Source organism: Mus pahari, chromosome 12, assembly GCF_900095145.1.
Source record: "Mus pahari chromosome 12, PAHARI_EIJ_v1.1, whole genome shotgun sequence".
NCBI classification, from domain to species: Eukaryota; Metazoa; Chordata; class Mammalia; order Rodentia; family Muridae; genus Mus; species Mus pahari.
The window spans coordinates 1,897,770-1,917,190 of NC_034601.1; positions in this window are offsets into that span (position 1 = coordinate 1,897,770).

Genomic DNA, 19,421 nt, shown 5'->3' on the forward strand with positions numbered 1-19,421 from the left:
GAGAGAGAGAGAGAGAGAGAGAGAGAGAGAGAGAGAGAGATACTGGGTTCATCAGTTGTGACAGAAACAGTCCTCTTACCCTGTCTATATCCAGAGAGGGTCACTTCTGTCCCACCCTCATCCAGACTCAGATCCATCCCAACTCTTGTGTCTCATGATAGCCTGGGTGGGCAGAGGATCTGCACTGCACTTATACATTTCTTGTGAGAAAACATGGTTAGTGTTTATGCTCTGCCTTTGATTATACAGGAAAGAATTCTAGAATGTTATAAAGGTTCCTGAGTCATTCAACCACCACATGGCGAGACCTTGTGACCTTGCGCATGAACTGACTACAAAGCTGCACCAGTTTTCTTCCTTTAAACCTGTTCTGTGGGAATTTGATACAGAGCCTCCTTATCCCTAAATGAGAGATCTGGCTGGATTCAAGGATGACTGTCTGCAATTGTATCACCATCACTACCATCACCACCATCATTAATATTATCACCATTAATCGCCAGCACTACTACCACTGTTGGTGGTAGTGCTGGTGATTAATAGTCATCATAATAAACATCATCATTGTCACCATAATAAACATCATTAGGACCACAATCACCATGCTTTACCATCATCACCAGTATCATTGCTATCTCCACTAAAATCACCACCATCATATCACCACAACCATCATTAACATTATAACCATCCCCACCACTACTACCATCAATACCAGCATCACTATCATGACACCATCATCATCACCAACACTAATATTAGCATTGTTTCCATCATCACTACTATTCCAATCACCATCAGCATCAGCGGCACATTTACCATTATCTTTTTAATTACCTTGTCACTCATCAGTTATTCTTTCCAACCCCAATAACACCATCATTACCATCAGCAGCACCATGATTGACACAATCCCTGTCATTCATTCCATGCTCGTCATTGCTGACATCATTTTCATCATCATAAATGAGCTATTACTATTTCCAGCTGTAGAGCTGAATCCCTTTCTGTGCCTTTCTTACACACTTCATGCTAAGTGTGTACTGTGACTATCCTCATTTTACACATGAGACAAGAGATCTGGACGCATACAAGGGGCTGAAATTTGAACCTTAGGCTTCTGAAGCCAGAGTGAAGGGTAGAGGGATTCTCTTGCCTGTGGTAGTGAGATATAAAGTTTAAAAATGTGAGCCTGAATGTTGGAATTACTTGAGGCCAAAGAAGATCATTTTAGGTATAGGAGGGAGAGAGAGAGAGAGAGAGAGAGAGAGAGAGAGAGAGAGAGAGAGAGAGACCTTGTGATCATTTGTATATGCTTGGCCCAGGAGTGGCATTTTTAAGAGGTATGGCCTTGTTGGAGTGGGTGTGTCATTGTGGACATGAACTTAAGACCCTCATCCTAGCTTCCTGGGAGTCAGTCTTCCACTAGTAGCCGTCAGATGAAGATGTAGAACTCTCAGCTCTGCCTGTATCATACCTACCTAGATGCTGCCATGTTCCCACCTCGGTGATAATTGACTGAACCTTTGAACATATAAACTGGTCCCAATGAAATGTCACTTATAAGACTTACCTTGGTCATGGTGTCTGTTCACAACAGTAAAACCCCAACTAAGACAGCGCTATACAAGAAGACTATCTCTGTGTCCATAGGACATTTGTGCTGACAAAAATTAGGAGAAATGAGCAGGAAAAAAATAACCAGACTAAAGGTCTAGAAGGAGAACCAGCAATTGGGAACTGGGAGATTTGGGGTAATTTTCCAGCAATTTCTAATATGTGCCTTCTATCTATGGCAAGCAAAATAAGAAGGCACCACCACATCTCACACATTAGCCTCTCAATCAGTGGCCCATTATCTCGTCTGTTCAGGTGTTTAATGGAAGTTTCTCTCTCCTGCTGAGCTGAGAGCTTAATGAAGCTGGAATCCTCTAGCCTGCATCACTGAGCCTGTGTTCCCCCACAAGGCGGCCTCCTTGCAGCCCTGAACAGGGTAATATTTCTACTCTTTTTCATATTCTAATGAATAAATGATATTCCCATTGGTTATTTATCTACTTTTAGAACTTGAATGGAATTCTTCTGATAATTATGGCATTTCACCATTTGATGGGAAATTGGTACCTGCTGCCTGGAGATAATGGTCCAATTCAGTGTCTATGAAATATGGAATTTTCTGCTAATTCCTGCCTTGAAATTTGTAAATCATCAGCAGAGTTGGTTATTAAAATTCAGGAGTTTAAAGACCTGAAGCGAAGGGGGAACGGCCTTTCCTCATTAAAATTACAGAAATTGACAATGAGTGCTGGACTGAATTTTCAGCCCAGAAGGTGCAGAGCAACTCAACTCTGAGCTGTTGGTGATGTGACTTTCTCTCCAGGAGCCTGGACTGTGGAGTGTGAGCTAGCTGACTGCAAGGCACTTGTCAGAATATGCAGACATGAGAGGTGACAGCAAGACATAAGGGACAGGCAGAGGCTCTGGGTTTGAGTGGAGATAATGGCTTGAATGGTTGTACATGACATCACTGAGTAGAGATAATGGCTTGAATGGCTATACATGACATCATGACTTTCTGAACCTTATTTTCTGCACTGGCCACATTGTGTGTGTGAGTACACATGTTGATGCACATGTATGCACATACATATGGAGGCCAGAGGACAGCCTTGTTTATTGTATTATTGTTTTCAGGTACTGTCTTCTTTGATGGTTTTGAGACAGTCTCTCATTGGCCTGAAGTCAACAGTAGCTAGGGCTATACTGGCAGACTTGGTTGATGCTGTGTCTAAGACACATGTGGGCTGTGCAAAGAAGGACTCAGCTTCTTAGCTCCTACCCTGGATGCTGTGCTCATCTGACACAAGTAAGGTATATCAGTGTTTACAACCTCTGTAGCTACTAGTAGCTGCAGAGTTGAAGGTGAACAAGCAAAATGGTTTGGATTTTGTTGGTATGGCAATAATTGAGAAAAATCTAAAGGAGAAGGGACTTATTTTGGCTCTCAGCTCCAGATGTTTAAACAATGTACTCTTGGCCTCATCACTGAGGAGTGCGGTGAGGAAGATGATCATAGGGTGTGTTGGTACAAACCTGCTTACCTCATAGCATCCAGGAAACAAAGAGGGAGACAGAGAAAGACAGAGCGATGGAGACAGACAGAAGGAAAGAAATGGACAGAGACAGGGAAAGAGACAGAGACAGAGAGACAGAGAGATGTAGGGGGGGAGAGATGGAGTGGGGGTAGAGCGTGGTGTATGTCAGAAAGAAAACAGGAAGGGGTCAAGGTAGTCTCTTTGAAAGCACTTCCTCAGAGATCCAACCTCAAGCTCAACCTGGAACAGTCTATAAAATATGAATTGATTAATAGACTAAGCCCATTGTTATTAGTATGAGCCTGTCACCTCTCAGTAGTCACACCTGCTGGGGACCAAGTATCCAACACATGAGCTGTAGTGGTTATTTCCAAACCCAAACCACAGTACAAACTGAAGACCAGTGAGAGAAGAAGAAAGAGAACTGTTAAAGCCAACACCTGTGGCCACTCCTTGCAGCCTAGGCGTGACCTAAGGTACATCTTTAAGCGTATGGATAGTGCCTGGTAGGAAACACCATGGTACAATCTTGGTAGCATTTTTGCTTCAGCTGAACCGAAGAAAGATGAAAATCTGTGGGCTTCAAGAAGAATGTTAAAGCTTCCCTAGGGCGTGTGACACCAGCCTCACCCACTCTCTCCAGGCATTCTTAGACATGCATTTTTACAGGCCACAGGGGCCCTTCCTGTCATGTCTGAGCTCTTTCCAGAAACCAGCAGGCCTGACATGGCCTTAATATGGCTAATCTCAATTACTAACTTGATGAGATTTAGAATTGCCATTAATGTGGGTGGCACCATTACATGGGCTGGGGTCTCATAGTGTATAAAAAGGGGGACACAAGTCAAGTGCCAGCATTCATTTCAAGCTGCTTCTTGATTGTGGATGTGATGGGAGCAGTCACGTCTTAGTCCTGCCACCATGCTTCCCCCTGTGATGGAATGATTCCCCCAAACCATGAGCCAGATATAGCCTTCCCTCCATTAAAGTGCTCCTTATTAGGGGTTTTGTCACCTGTGTGAATCTTGCTGTAGGAGCAGGCTGCACATTTACTCTCTATCCTGAGCCCCAGATGAGCAGTGTGTGTTGTGTAGGGGGGTTATGGTGTGGGTGCTTATATGGACACACACGTGCATGTGAGCACCTGCACATGCACACATTCCTCAATTCTCTATTTCATCTACGCCAACATTTTGGTGCAGAGGGGCTCTGAGGGAGAAGGCAGGACCTTGTAGTTCACAGGGACCAGCCACTTGCATTCTTAGCTTGAGGTAAACTCATTCTGGTTACTCAGCACTGTGGCACCAATGAAAGTGTGGATTATCAATTACTTTCCTCATCACTGTGACTAGATACCTGACCAAAGAAACTCAAGGAAGAGAGGGTCCATATTTTGACTCACAATTTAAAGGTAGACTTGGCCATGGAGGAAAAGGCTTGGCAGCAGGAGTGTGAGGTGGCTGGTCACATTGTATTCACAGCGAGAACACACAGAGATGAATGCTGGCATCCATTTAAAGCTTAGGGAATAGTGCTACCCACATTTAGAGTAGTTCTTCCTGTCTCAGGTCACTTAGCCTAGAGACTCTCTGAGACATTCCCAGAGGCTTGTCTCTCAAGTGCTTCTAGATCCTGTGAAGCTGACAGCCACAGACGATAACCCAGTGTCTCAGTGCCCTGCACTTCAAGTGCTGGGGAGATTCCGAGCCCCATGTTCTTGAAAGTCTAGGGTTGAGGCAGCGTGGCTGCCTGCTCTGTGTTGACATTTAATGCATCAATGTCTGTGGGAGCTCTGTGTGCTAGTTACTGCTCTGTTGCTGTGAAGGAACGCCATGTCCGATACAACTTGTAAAAGGAAGAATTTATTGGGGGCTTGATTACATTTTAGGAGGGTGATTCTGTAACCATCACGTCAGAGTATGGTGGCAGGTGTGTCACCAAAGCAGTAGCTGAGAGTTCATACCCCGATCTTCATGCAGGAGAGAGAGAGAAAGAGAGAGAGAGAGAGAGAGAGAGAGAGAGAGAGAGAGAGATTAGGGTGGGACTTGGAAGCCTTGAAGTCTACTTCCGGTGATGCTACTTCCAACAAGGCCATGCCTCTTCATCCTTCCTAACAGCCCACCAGCTAGGAACTAAACATTCAAATGTATGAACCTGTGGGTACCATTCTCATTAAACATCCCCATCCTTTCATTCTATTAAATGTACCAGAAGAGGGAAGGAAGAGGGACAGGAGGACTCAGCAAACCACAGCCATAATGACCCATATGCCACAGCTTTAGCTCCATCCCTTCCCCCAACTTTCTCTTGATTCCCACTGCGAGGAATCAAAATCATCATCCAGTGAGCCTGGCAGCTCCCAGGCTCACCTGAACCCATCATCATCCAGTGAGCCTGGCAGCTCCCAGGCTCACCTGAACCCATCATCATCCAGTGAGCTTGGCAGGTCCCAGGCTCACCTGAACCCTCCATGAAGACTTTAAGACAACAGCGTGCAGACTTTTAAAAAGAACTCTTACGTTGTTTTCTGAGCACACACTCTGTCTACCTCCTGTCTGTCTGTCCGCCTGCCCAGCTCTGCCATCTTGACTTTCCCTGTGTCTGTTTTGCTCTCTATGTCCTGGGGCCACTGTGGTTCTGCTGTTGTGTCTCCTTTCAATCTTTCTCAGTCTGTCCCACTGTTCCTCCCTCTATCTCCTCTCTCCTCCCCAAACCCATCCCTTTATCCTTCCCTCTTTCCCTTCGTCTTTTCCCATCTTTTAGAACTATCTTAATGAGCAATAGGACTGCTGATTATGGCCATTTCTGTTTCTTATCATTTCTCAGGCATTTGATAGGTCTGCCTTTTGTTGATGCCATATGCCAGCTGTCAGGATGGTTTCAAAGTCTGTATGTCACTAAGAAGCTGACTGTGACGAACATCTCTTAGCTTACCATTGCCTACCTCTTCCTGTGTTCTGTTCTCTCTCACCCACATTGCAAAGTCATTGCCTATTCTTTGTATGCCAGAGAATCTGGACATCCCAGAAAGTAAAAGACCTTGGGGCTTTCCTGCCCACTGTCCCCTGCCCTCAGTGCCCCTTTTGCAGTGGTGGAGACTAAAGATGCCTACACCACTCCTAACAAGCTAGAGGACAAGCCCAGGACAGGGCAAATTAATGACATGCACAGTGGTTCCCACACAGTTGATTTTTAATCTAAATGAAATATAAAGCCCATTCTATTGCTGGTGGATTAACTGCAGACTTTTCACTAGGATGTGTGAATTTGGGGTGGGGTACATAGCACATCAATCAGGATTCCTGTGTGACTCTGTACACACCACCACAGTGAAATTCAACCCTGAGATTCTCCTGGAATTAGCTATTTGATCCTGACCTTGGCTCCGGAGTCACTATCCAAGAAGGCAAGAGGGAAGGAGACACTTAAAACATGCCCAGATTTCTGTGTGTGTACATTTGGAACAAGACTGACTGATGCCTACTTTACCCAGGCCCCAGTGCAGCTGCTCCAGGTGGCCCTGACTGAACCCCGAGTGTAGGAACCGTCCTTGGATACTACTCTCTAGGGATCTCTCTGTCATCATGCCTGTGGTCTTTTATGGTTGGAAGACATGTTTCTTCTGGTTGGACATGGGGGTTAGGTCTCTTTTATTTTGCTTAATGAAACTATGTAACACTTATGTGGCCAAAGAAAGATATAAGAAGGGGTTGGAGAGTTGACTCAGTGGTTAAAAAAATACGCATTGCACTTGCAGACAACCTGAATCTAGTTCCCAGCACCAATGTTGGGTGCCTGGCAAGCTTAGCCAGGGGATTCAGTGCCCTCTCTGGGCCTTAATGCACACACACACACACACACACACACACACACACACACACACACACACACACGTTGAGCACACAGAAGGGTACCTGACATTACGGTAGGTTCTGGGACTGTAATCACAAGAAAGAAGAGAGGAACCTTGCTGTCAGCAGAGCCTGAAGCCTAGCCTAGGGAGGGATCAGAGCAACCAGAGACAAATTATACAGAGAGCAGAAAAAGGAATATAGGTGGGGGGGGGGGGATGGGTCCATTTGTGAGTTTTTGTAATTTGATCTTTATCCCCCTGAAATCTTTGGGAAATGGTGGTGGGGAGTGCTGAAATAGAAGGAAAAAAAAACCCTGGAGAACATTCTTGAACACACAGCCAGAGAAGCTCTGAAATGGAGTTTGTTGTTCATCATAAGATTGAAAATGGGGGTTCCTGGGCCTTAAGGGAGGCAAGAGCATGGGGCTGAGACATAAGACCCTTTTAGTACACGTGTAGAGAGCTTAGTAAGACGGGGAAGTCAATGCCCCAGGTTAGACCCCATTTTAGCACTCTTCATTCCAGGTTTCCAACAGAAGCTTTGAACATTAAAAAGATAAAAATAGTGGAAAAAAAAATAAATGGATGCTGTCCCCAGCTAGGGCAGAGGAGGTGGGAGGAGGCAGAGTGACTGCCAAGCCCTGGGAGGGAGCGAGCGTGGCCAGCTGCAGGAGGGTTGATGCTGTAAGCAGCTCTCTGTGAACTTGGTATTTTTCCATAGCAAACAGAAGCCTGGAGCTTGTTGGCAATGGAGCCATATCCTGGGGGTAGAGAGGGCAGAGTAGCCACGGGGAGCCAGCTAAGGAAGCAAACATGTTGAGAGGAGGTAGGCTTTCTGGCTTCAGAATCCAGGGCTCTTCTGGGAGTCTGGGCCAGTTCTGATATTCATCAGGTACACTGGCGATCAATCAGAGGTACTGAGAGGCCAGCCAGAGGGCAGGGCTGCAAATGTGGCTCCGTCTTGGGATTTAGGTAGAGCAGATACAACCCAGCCCCAAAGCAGGTGGCTGGCAGGGATATTCACGGTTACGGAGACGACAGGACAGTATCAGTCGGCACTCTCTGTGGGACTTCCTGCAGTTTACTGTGTGTGTTAGTTGTTTCATTACTGCAACAAAGTGCGGGGCAAAGATAACTCAAAGAAGGAAGCATTTGCTCTGGCTCACAGTTGAGGGACAGTCTGTCGTGGCAGGGAAGACACGGTGGTGTGAGCATGAGGCAACGCGTCACATTGTGCTCACCATGAGGGAGCAGAGAGAGATGAATACTGGTATATTGTCTCCTTTTTTATTTAACCCAGGACTCCAGACTATGGGATGGTGCTGCCCACATTTAGGGGAGTTCTTCCCACTTCAATTAACCCAGTCAAGGAACTCCCTCTCAGGCGTGGTCGGATGCTTGTCTCCCATGAAGCTGAAAAGTGGCGTTAACCATCACTGTGGCGATCACATTCTGTGGGTTATCCCAGCTTCATGGCAGGCCCAGGGATGATTCTAATGTTTAGGACATGCCTAGTTATCGATGACTGAAAACCAAACCCAGAAAGGTGACAAGAATGAACGTTGCTACCTCGTACACTGAATATCCTAGCTCCAGGCACAGCTGGGTCCAGGAAGTCAGACAATTTTTGAGATTTTTTTTTTTTTTTTTTCTTTTGATTTCCTGACTGGGCTTCTCATTTCTTGGAATTACTTTCAGGTTGCCATGGTGACAAAAAAAAACTGTGTTCCCGTTGCTGTGATACTACACTAGACTGATGTAACTCCAGGAAGAAGGATTTATTTAGGCTTGTGGTTTAAGGGAATCTAGTCAGTCATGGTGGGGAAAGCACGGCCGGACTTAGGTCCATGGAGATAGCTTTGGGAGTGGGTTCTCGATCAAGACGTAGAACTTGGGCAGGAAGTGGAGGTTGTGTATCACTCTTAAGGCTTATCTCCCAATGACTCCCTCCCTCCAGTGAAGTTCCACCTCTTATTCTTCCCCAACAGTGCCACCTACCAGGGACCAAGCATCAGACACTTGAACATCCCACATCCAAACCCTGACAGGGTGTTTGCTTAAGGAATACTTGGTGTGCTAATGAAAATGTGCCAATGGGACAGGTGATTCAGAAAGAAACATTGTCCCTATGTTGGCCCTGTCACCCCTTTATAGATGATGGCCATTGTAAAAGAAGAAACAGAGACTTGCAAACTAGAGTTGTTTTTTGTCTAAGGTGACAAAGAAAGTGGACATGGGTCAATATCATGGAGTCTTCCCAAGCAAATTTGAGTGCATCTTCTCCCATTCCCAGTGTGCCACCTCATCTACTGTTGTTCCATCTCCTCACCTGTCCTTGGAACTGTCTAGTCACTCAAGATACTGTAGAATGGCAGGGTCACCCTCAAGACAGCAGTAGAAGCCATGGGGCCATCAGCCTCCTCTGTGTGTCATTTGCCGTCATGGTGGTACAGGTAGGGGATTTTCCCAAGGCACAGAGGGTCAGACTACTTCTTTGTCCATCATCTTTAATGCTAATTACCTTTCCCCCACATCAATATAAAACTCATCTTAGATGTTCTCATTAAAGCGTGTGTGATTTCTGACCGCCCTTCCATCAGATCAGCCTCCAAAAGCCTTTCATGACTGGAGTGTTCTTGGAGCGCAGTGGCAGGTCCCAGTGATTTAGAATACCAGGTTTGTATGATTTTTAATCATTAAAGAAGATGTAAAAACATATTTTATACACAATCTTTTATCTTACACTTATTTTTATATTTCTTCATAACAATTTATTGGGGACCATATATCACCATTACACTGGACATTTATGGCTACATTAAAATTCAATGTCATCATAAATTTGGGCCGGTTAAAGTAGTGACATTTGTAACGGCTTTCACAAGGACATATTTTATATTTAAAGTGAAACTTTGAAAAGAAACTTTTGTTAAAGGGGAAAAAATGTGTGTGTGTGTGGGAACAGGGTGAGTACTGCCTACCTATGCGAGCTGCCCAGTGCCTACTGCATCAAGATCCAGACTCCGCTAAACTCCAGGCGTGAGTTCTTAGGGATCAGCAGGTATCATATGGTAATGCATTGTTGACTAGAAGTGCACCACCCTGGTCAGTTTACAGCAGCCTGTGATGGGAGGAATTCAAAGGTAAAGAAAATTATTAACTCGGATTTTAAAAATGCCAAGTATAATGAGAGGTTTTCAGATCATGGGACAAAGGGTTTTCTGTCAGCAACAGTTATGAGGGCCTTACGGTTTTCTCCTTATGCCCAAGGCTGAGACCATCTTCTAGGCAATTTGTGGCCTGTCTTTCCTCCTCTTCCTCCTTCTCCTCCATACTCAGGAAACAGGAAGAAACCTATCTACATAGGACAGAGAAGATATCACAGAGAAGATTTCTGCTTCAAGTCAAGTAGATTTACACAAATTGTTATTGATCTCAGGGCAGTGGGGACCAGTGAGGGGAAGTGAGTCTAGGTGCTCACAGAAGATAAAACACCTACTCATATTCACACAAAGTAAGAGGGGCCTTGACTTCATCTCAGGAGAGGGGGCCTTTGATGTTGAGGGTGTCTAGGAGGGACGACTGTACAGTGTGCATCTATTTAACAACCCCTCTTCTGTTGGACATAACAACCTGACCCCAAACTGATAGTGTGTATCTCAGACCCCTGGATATGAAAATCACTTGAAGTTTCTCTTTTCTTCTTCTAGTTCTCCATAAGTGTATTTGCTCAGTGAGGTCGCCTTGCTGCTTGACTCTCTAGCCCTACCTTGACTCATGGTTCATCTATTTCTCCCTCTGAGAAAGATGGGAGCGTGAGTGGATGGTGGGTGTTAAGCTTTCTGGAAATGCCGCTTGCTCTCTTTGACTCTTTGAACTGTTTGTGGTAAGAGAGGAGGTCATGGCAGAGAACAAGTAAGGGTCCTTGAAGTTACCAAGCACCAGGCCTGGGGCTGGAACTCCACCACCAAGCTGGTCTGTTGTTCCCGATGGTTCTATTTAGAGACATACAGCAGAGGGGAGGAAAGTGTGTGCAGAACATTGCTCAAACAAGATTGACAAAAGTAAGTGTGTGTGTGTGTGTGTGTGTGTGTGTGTGTGTGTGTGTGTGTGTGTGTGGTTTGAGAGGGAGGCAGGTATTTTAGCACAGTGACAGTAAAGATAGTACAATAGGCATTTGAAGTCAGAACACCTGTCAGACTGTTAATTATTTGTTGAGATGGGTGTTGCTACACAGTCTAGACTGGTGAATAACTCACTTGGCAGCCCTGGTTGACTTTTTCTGTATTCTCTTTCCACCTACTGAACACATCCTGTGATCTCTCCACAGTGACCTGCTAGATTTTACTTTTTTAAAAAACAGTCTCATAAACCTCGTGGCTTCAGACCTTCTATATACTCAAAGATGACCTCAAATGTGTAGTTTTTCTGCCTCTGTCTTTTTAGGACTGAGATTATTAGCATGCCCATCTGTCTTGGAATATCTAATGCCTATTTTTGCTACATTTCTCTCTCTCTCTCTCTCTCTCTCTCTCTCTCTCTCTCTCTCTCTCTCTCTCTCTCTGTGTGTGTGTGTGTGTCTGTGTCTGTGTCTGTGTCTGTGTCTGTGTCTGTGTCTGTGTCTGTGTCTGTGTCTGTGTCTGTGTCTGTGTCTGTGTCTGTGTCTGTGTCTGTGTCTGTGTGTGTGAAGTCAGGTTGCCAGACTTAGCCACAAGCACCCATTCTTACTGAGCCCTCTCATAGGACCTCCTAGCTCTGCTCCACACAGGCGAAACCCTTTAAGTATCATATGCAGATAACAATGGCACCTTAACTGTAAGACACTTGAGAAGATGCAGTGTATTAACACATGTAACATGTTCAATATTTGAGCCTTATCCCTAGTCAGCATTATGTATGTGTTTGCTCTTACTTACTATGAAGTGTGTATGATGGGTGGGCCATTCTTTGATTGATGGCTCTGACAGACAAGTGAGGACTTGATTAGGCTTGTCAATTCTTCTGAAGATCTGGAGTGTCAGGCTGGACCAGTGCAAGGGGATCTGACCCGTCTCTCAATGTTGAACAAATCCCTCCTTTCCTCACTAGGTGTTGAAGCCATCCGTTCTAGTTTCATTTCTTTTGCTGTGATAGAATATCCTGACCCAAAGAAACTTAGGGATCACAGGTTGCAGGCCTTCACGTGGGAAAGTGAAGGTAACAGGATCCTGAGACTACTAGTCCCACCGCATCCACAGTCAAGGGCAGAGACGAATGAGCATATGCTTGCTAGTGCTCAGCTGAATTTCTCTCCTTCTGTACAGTTCAGGACCCCTCTGCATAGGAAATGGTGCCACTCAAAGTGAGCTATGTCTTTCCATATCAGTGAAGTAAGACAGTTTACCATAGACATGCCCATACATCAAACCAATGTAAACAGTCCCTCACTGGGATTTTTTTCCAAGATGAGTCTTGGCTGTATCAAGTTGACAATTAAAACTGACCACCGTACCATCAACTAAGACACCGCCTACTCTCTGATAGTAAGAGCCAACACTCATTTAACATTAGGGACAAGAAATAGTTTAAGCATGTTGCTCATATTAACTTGTCTGATGTGGGTATCATGTAGACTTAAATTAGTGGCTTCTCCTGAATTATTTTCCTCCTCCTCCTCCTTCTCCTTCTCCTCCTCCTCCTTCTTCTTCTTCTTCTTCTTCTTCTTCTTCTTCTTCTTCTTCTTCTTCTTCTTCTTCTGTGACTTGAAAGGGTTTGTTGACCAGAAAAGAGCATTTTCCACTGAGCATCTATGTTATCAACTTGCATCCATTTTTATTTTAGAGCTTAAGAGCATAATGAAGAGGAGAGAGTAGAGGGACATAAATTCAAAGGATAGACAGGAGTCAGGGTGGTGACATAAACCTGTAATTCATCCAGCATTTGGGAGGTAGAGCTAGGAAAAGTAGGACTTCAAGTTTGGTCTAAGATACATAGTGAGTTCAAGGCCAGCCTGTGCTCATGAGACCCTGGCTCAAAGAATCACAAGTAAAGAACAACCAAAACCTTAACAGGAAGGTGCTAGTGTTTGGAAAGCCCCAGAAACTGCTCTGATATCTAGGAATTCATACTGAATGCAATGGAAAATCATGACAAGTTTTAAGTAGGTGCTTGCTTTATCAATGTGCTATGTATGGGATGTGGGAGAGATATACAAACACAGGTGGTAGTTTCAGGATTGGAAATCTAGAAGATTCCATGAGCCTTCATTCTGTCATCCCTGTGAGCCTACTTCTAACACACCCCAGGTAAGCACACAAAGGCCAGTTACCTCCCACAGAGGATGGACCATGTTTAATGCCATGTGGACATAGCATGGTGTGCTAACCAATTAGCAAGAAAACCAGAAACCCTATAGAGACAGCAGTGAACAAACACTAACCCTCGCTACCCTGCTCACTCAGAAATGGCCTCACCAAAGAGCATCTTTGCTGTGAAGTTTGTCTCAGCTTCTACATCTCCTGACTGCTTTTTTTTAAAAAAAATAATCCTCCTTCAAGATAGAGGCCTTGTCTCATGTCCTAGGCTTTATAATAAAGACAAATTTGAAAAGTAATTGATAAAGACTCATTCCTTGTAGAGCAATAAAATTTATCGTGGCTTAACTAATCTGGCCCCATTTGTGCCTGCTGCCTGCCTTTCCAACCATCGGATGACTAATTGATAACTAATTTTCTCAATTTGTTCTCCATTACTTATCGCCACCAAGAATGCGTCTACCTTAGTCTATGAATCACGGAAACCCCATGAAGTCTGGAGATGAATCTTGCCAGGATTCAGCGCGGCACATGGGCCAGCCTTTCAGGAAGCCACACTGGTCTCTTCTCACCCACGTGGCTAAGGCTTGAGGTGTTTAGTCCCTGCCAGGCACAGGCACTGTGAGAGACAATGAACATTCTACCTACATATAACATGTTATCTTAACATGGTAACAACAGAGGCTCAGAGTGGCTAGGGGCCTTTCTGGAGGTCATAGAGCAGCAGAACTTGTAACTTGCCTTTACCTTAAGCTGAGAAATGTCAACACCAAGGAAACCTTGCCAGCTATAGAGTGAAGGTGCTCTACCTCCAGAAAGCCTGGGCTCATAACTCTGGGTCTCTCTATCCTCTGGTATAGAGTCACCACAACTGATACTGCTCTGGCTGCTCAGCCCTCATACCTGCCCACAACACTGACCTCCTGGGAAAATATCGCCTGAACTTCCTGACACCCAGCTTTATGTGTCTTATGGGGCCCATATTCAGCATTCCTGAGTTCAGACAGTGCCTGCCTACGTGTGCCTGCTGTGTAGTGGGTTGGGGTAGCGGGAGGCTGAGCCAGAGAAAGGCTTCACTCATTACAGATTCCTGAACCCTGCTGTTCACTGGCTTCTTAACAAGTGATGCTATTAGTCTTACATGTTCTCAATTCTTCATTTTCTTTGTGTGTGGGGGAGTTGAAGGCTATATTGTGGTATTTATCCTTGGAATAATGTTGCCATAGTTACCTCCTGACTCTATTATCACAGCAGTCCAGTAATTGAAACAGCAAGGCCCAGAGATGCTCTTGTGAATGTGTGCTGGGCCCCCAGGTTGGGCATGCAAAGTGTCTTTTAGATTGGGAAAGAAAGAATACAACTTAGCCTCAGCAATTAACCCTGGAGCATGGCACAGTGGTCCCATCTGCTGATGGAGATGTTGCTTGGTGAGGACCAGAGTGAGCCATTTCTGTGGAGGCTTTTTTTTTTTTTTTTTTTTTTGTTTCACGTTGTTGTACAGTGACACTCGTAGAATGCAAGAATGTAATATCTCCATGGAAACTGAAAATGTTCAAAATTAAGATCCAGGGTAGGAAAGCTTCTGAGTGCGGTGGTGCTGATGCTGATCACTAATACAGGAAGGAGAGGAGGCAACTCCAAGGTGTTGGATGTCACGGGCAAGATGAAATGGGGAATCGGACATCTTGTCTCGCTCAGAGCCTTTGCTTTGGGGGCATGGTGGAGGAAGGTTAGGAATACACCGCTGCCTAGTGCGTCTTCATGCTCCACGTTGGGGAAAGTGCTACTAACTCTTGAGGGAACTTTAACCTTGACTCTGCTTGGATGTTCTGTACATCCAGTAGGGAAGCGCTAGCAGGATACAGGTGAGCAGTGGGCTGCATGGCAAAAGTCATATCAGCCACGGCTCACCTTGAATGAGGCCCCAGCACTCAGCAAACTCCTTCTGAATACAAGCCCCACTTCTACCTACATGGGACAGGGATAGAAGTAGCGTGGGCTGTGTTGAAGGGGTTCTTTCCTCTCTTTCTCTTCCATCCTTATCTTTGGCAGCATCTGCATGGTTACCCTCATCTGACATCTTTATGTAAGAGGTTAAGGTTTAGCTTAGAACATTCAGATATGCCTGCAGCATTCTAGGATAGTCCATGAGATCCTGAGGGTGTCTGTAAATATAAATGCTATTTGCCCACAGTGTGATTCCTTGGCTCTGGTGCACTGGATCCCCGATGCTTCTGCTTTTGAGAGCATGATTTCCTGAATCTTACTATTGTGGGACACTCAAGGCCACCCACATAACCCTCTTCCACCCAGATTATGGGCTTTCCCTGATATGTCACACAGTAGCATCAGGATAGACACAGACTCTTGGGTTTTGAAATGAACCTCAAGCTCAGGGTTTTGTTAACAATTTCTGGATCTCATTCCTTTCTCTTTTTAAAAAACATACACATTTGGGATGGAACTCAGGCCTCCTGCAAGCTAGGCCAACGCTGTACCACTGAGCAATCACTCAATCTCTATTCAGTGATTAAGCAGGAGATTCCCTTGGCCACCACTGTCAAGCACTGATTGTGTCTCCCAGTAATTCATTTGTTCCTTCATTCATTGTGTATGTGTGCTGGTGTAAGTGTTTGTGTGTGTGTGTGTGTGTGTGTGTGTGTGTGTGTGTACATGGTATGGGTTTATGTTTATGCTGCTGAGGGCCATTGACTGACATCAGTATCTCCCCAGTCATCCTCCACCTGACTTTTTGAGACAGGGTCACTCACTGAGGCTGGGGAATCACCATTGGCTAGGCTATCCAGTGGCTTCAGGGTTCTACCTGTTGTCCTGTCCTCAGACCAGATTTACAGATGTGTTTTAGATCTCCAAATCCAAATCCTCATGCCTGTATGGCAAGCATGCTGCTCACAGAACCCCCTCCACTGCACTCTGAGTCTCGCTTTAGGCAGAAATGAAGCTCTCCTGCCAACTTCCATCACATCTGCCTCTAGAGTGTTGAGGTGATTTCTGCATTCTGATCCTCTTACAAATGGGATGATTGCCCCTCTCATGGGCAGGTGTCTTCTGGTTTGAACCTGTCCCTTCTAGCAAGGCAAGCATATCTTCTCTGTGTTTACTTACGTAGCACAAATGAGGACTTATGGCTGGGTAACCCCAAAGCAACTGATTTGGAAAGTCTTCACCCTGCATGGATGATGGCTTTCCTATAGGCAGATAGGTGATACTCTATCCAGCGAAACTTCTTTAGCCTATGAACGCTAGCATCTTCCAAGATCTGCATTTACTTAGGGCTGGAGGAGTGGCTGGACCCTCAGGTGAGGGTCTATTGATTCTTTCCACAGTCTCCTCTGGGTGACTCTCAACTGCTCACAGACCTGCTCCTGACTGACTCTTACAGGCAAGCACAGCTGATCTCATAACGACGGGTTGTGTGCCGAGACCGTGCTCTACAATACTAGAGTGTGAAAAGTTTTATTAGAAGAAGTCCCATATCTTTTGAAACCCAAAAAACCCCTGGCCAACTAAGAGAGCTGGGCACTTCAAGCACTAGGGGTAGCTTGGTAAACAAGGTAAAACATCTTCCTTTGAGGATCTAACAGTGGGATAAATCAGAAAACAAAAGCAAACACTGCATTCTGCTCCTGTGTACAGACACATAGAATTGAAAGCAAGGACCCAAACATAAGTCCTCTTGTGCTAGAAACAATATCACTCACAACGAGGAGATGGTGAAATCAATCCAATTCTCCATCTATGGGGATGTGGATAAACAAATTGATGGTATATCTACACAATAGAATATTATTCAACCAGAAAAAGGAACAAAACAGACATATTCTATCACATAGGTAAACCTTGAAGCCAGGAGAGGCAGGTGGTGACATTCATTTGTAATCTAAGCAGCTGGGAGATGGAGACAGGAAGGGCGGTGCAGGAGTTCAGGACCATCCTCAGCTACACCCTGAATTCAGAGTTAGCCTGGGCTACATGAGACTCTATCCTGAACTAAAAGCAACAACAGAAATACTGAACAGCAGAGGAGAATTAGGTCCAAAGCGTCCCAAGTCTTCTCTTTCCCCAGATCCCAGAAGCTGGTGATGGACGAGAGCTTTACCAAGGTGTCTTTGTGTAGGTGCAGTGCTCCATGTTGTGACACACCAGCCATGGAGCTGTGGTGATAACAGATCCGTGTGGTGGGGAGTGAATCCCCACACCAAGCCAGGAGCACACACTGTCGGGCGAATGACAAGCATGCAATAATTATTAATTTTCTCTATTCTTTCCTCTCCATCCTAGACTTAATTAAGATGTATCGTTGAAGCTATGAATAAGCAATTCACACACAAAAAAGAAAATTAAATGGCCATCACATACAGAAAAGTGTTCATGCTGGATAGCAAAGAGGAATTGGAAAGTGAAAGGAGATGTTATTTCCTCTTTGGGAAAAGATTACAGGACAGAGAGGACAGAAAGAGAAGTAGGTGTTTGCAAAAGGCAGGGGAAGGAGCATTGGCTGACTCCAAGGGGGCTGGGAAAACTACAACTTAGAACATTCTTTTTTGGGGAAATCTGGCTGTAAGACTAATTTACTTGTGTCAAAAGCATTAAACACAAGCTGATGCTTTGACCTGGTGTCTATATTGGCAGGGACTCCCTGGGGGGATAATTAATGCTGTACTCACAGCCTCAAAAGATACCCTGTAAATAGTTGATCAGTGAGGGAGCCAGAGATGCTCATGGCTTTGTACTTTATAATAATGAAAATTCCAGTAACTGGTGGTCTGACTATAAAATGGGATCTTGTGCAGCCATCCACCGAGACATGGAGCCATCTGGATAATGCCACTGTTTCTATATAGACACTTCTATATAGTGGTTCTTCCAGTGAGAAGTTATGGGCTATGGCATGTCACATGGCTACGGCTTGCTGAAAAACTGAACCTATACTCCATCGAAATGGATCATAGGGGAGAGACAAGTGTCTCACCACACCCTATCCTGATGATTTCAATTAGATCCCCAGGGTCCACACTGTGGAGAGAGAGAACCAAGTCCTGAGACCTGTCTCAGGAAGTTCCACAGCGACGCACGGACAGTCATTGCCAATGGTGACACCGAGGGCGAGCCTTTTATTTCATTTCCTTTGCTCCATATTTGGAACATGTGCTGCTTTTACATTAAAAATATCTCCGTGTTCAAACAGAAGGATTCATTACGGTGGGGACACCAGATGAGAAAGTAGGGTACCGATGTGCCAGTCAGGAGAACTTTGGGTGTCTGGCTAGGTTAAAAGTGTAACAGAATCCAGTGGCCTCTTTTCCCTTCTCTCTGGAGTTCTCAGCTTTTTTTTTTTTTTCTTTTTTGACTGCAGTTCAACATTCACAGACCTCAGGAGGCTTGGCTTGGCTGCTCGCTGCTTAGAAAGTGGTATGTCTGGGAAACACAGGCTGCCTCTCCTTTGTCTCTGCCCTATGGTTGTCCTAGTTGGCTGTGCTCAGGGCCACTGGCTCCAGCCTCACTAGTGTGAGCCCACCTGTCCCCAGGGGCTGTGCAGACAGCCTAGTCCACATCCTGGAGAGGTAGCGAGCCAGCTGCTGGCTGTGAGGAAAGCCCCTGGCCCAGGAGACCCCGGGAGAGGGAAAGGCATTGCATTTATTTTTTAATTTTTTTTTTTTGCACACCCTAGTTTTTCACTGAGTAAAATTGCTGCGATGGAACATAATTGCTTTTCATTTTATTTTTAAAAATTGCTACCAAGGCAGTCTGCCGGCCTCCTGAAGTCAGCACAAATCAGAGAACACTCACTCCAAGGGTGTATTTTTTTAAACTTGGATTTTGAAAGTGATTTGCCCTCAGCTATTTGGTTGGCTCGGGTTCATCAGCTCAGGGTCACTGCAGAGCCAACGTGTGTGAGCCCTGGAGTCAAAGAAGAGCTGGGTTTCTTCATTCAGGCCTTGCCAGAGCTGTCTCTCGGGATCACAGCATTGCGACCTGGCTAGGTAACGCAGTACTTCCTTCTGGCCTCTCCTGGGTCTATTGTTTTATTTTCAGATACTTATTTATTAGCCTGTTGTCATGGATGGTGCCCTTCCCTGTCCCAGTAGAAGCTCTGGCCTCTACTTCTGAGCTTGAAATCCCAGGCATGTGCCATCATGCTGGAGTGATACTATGTAG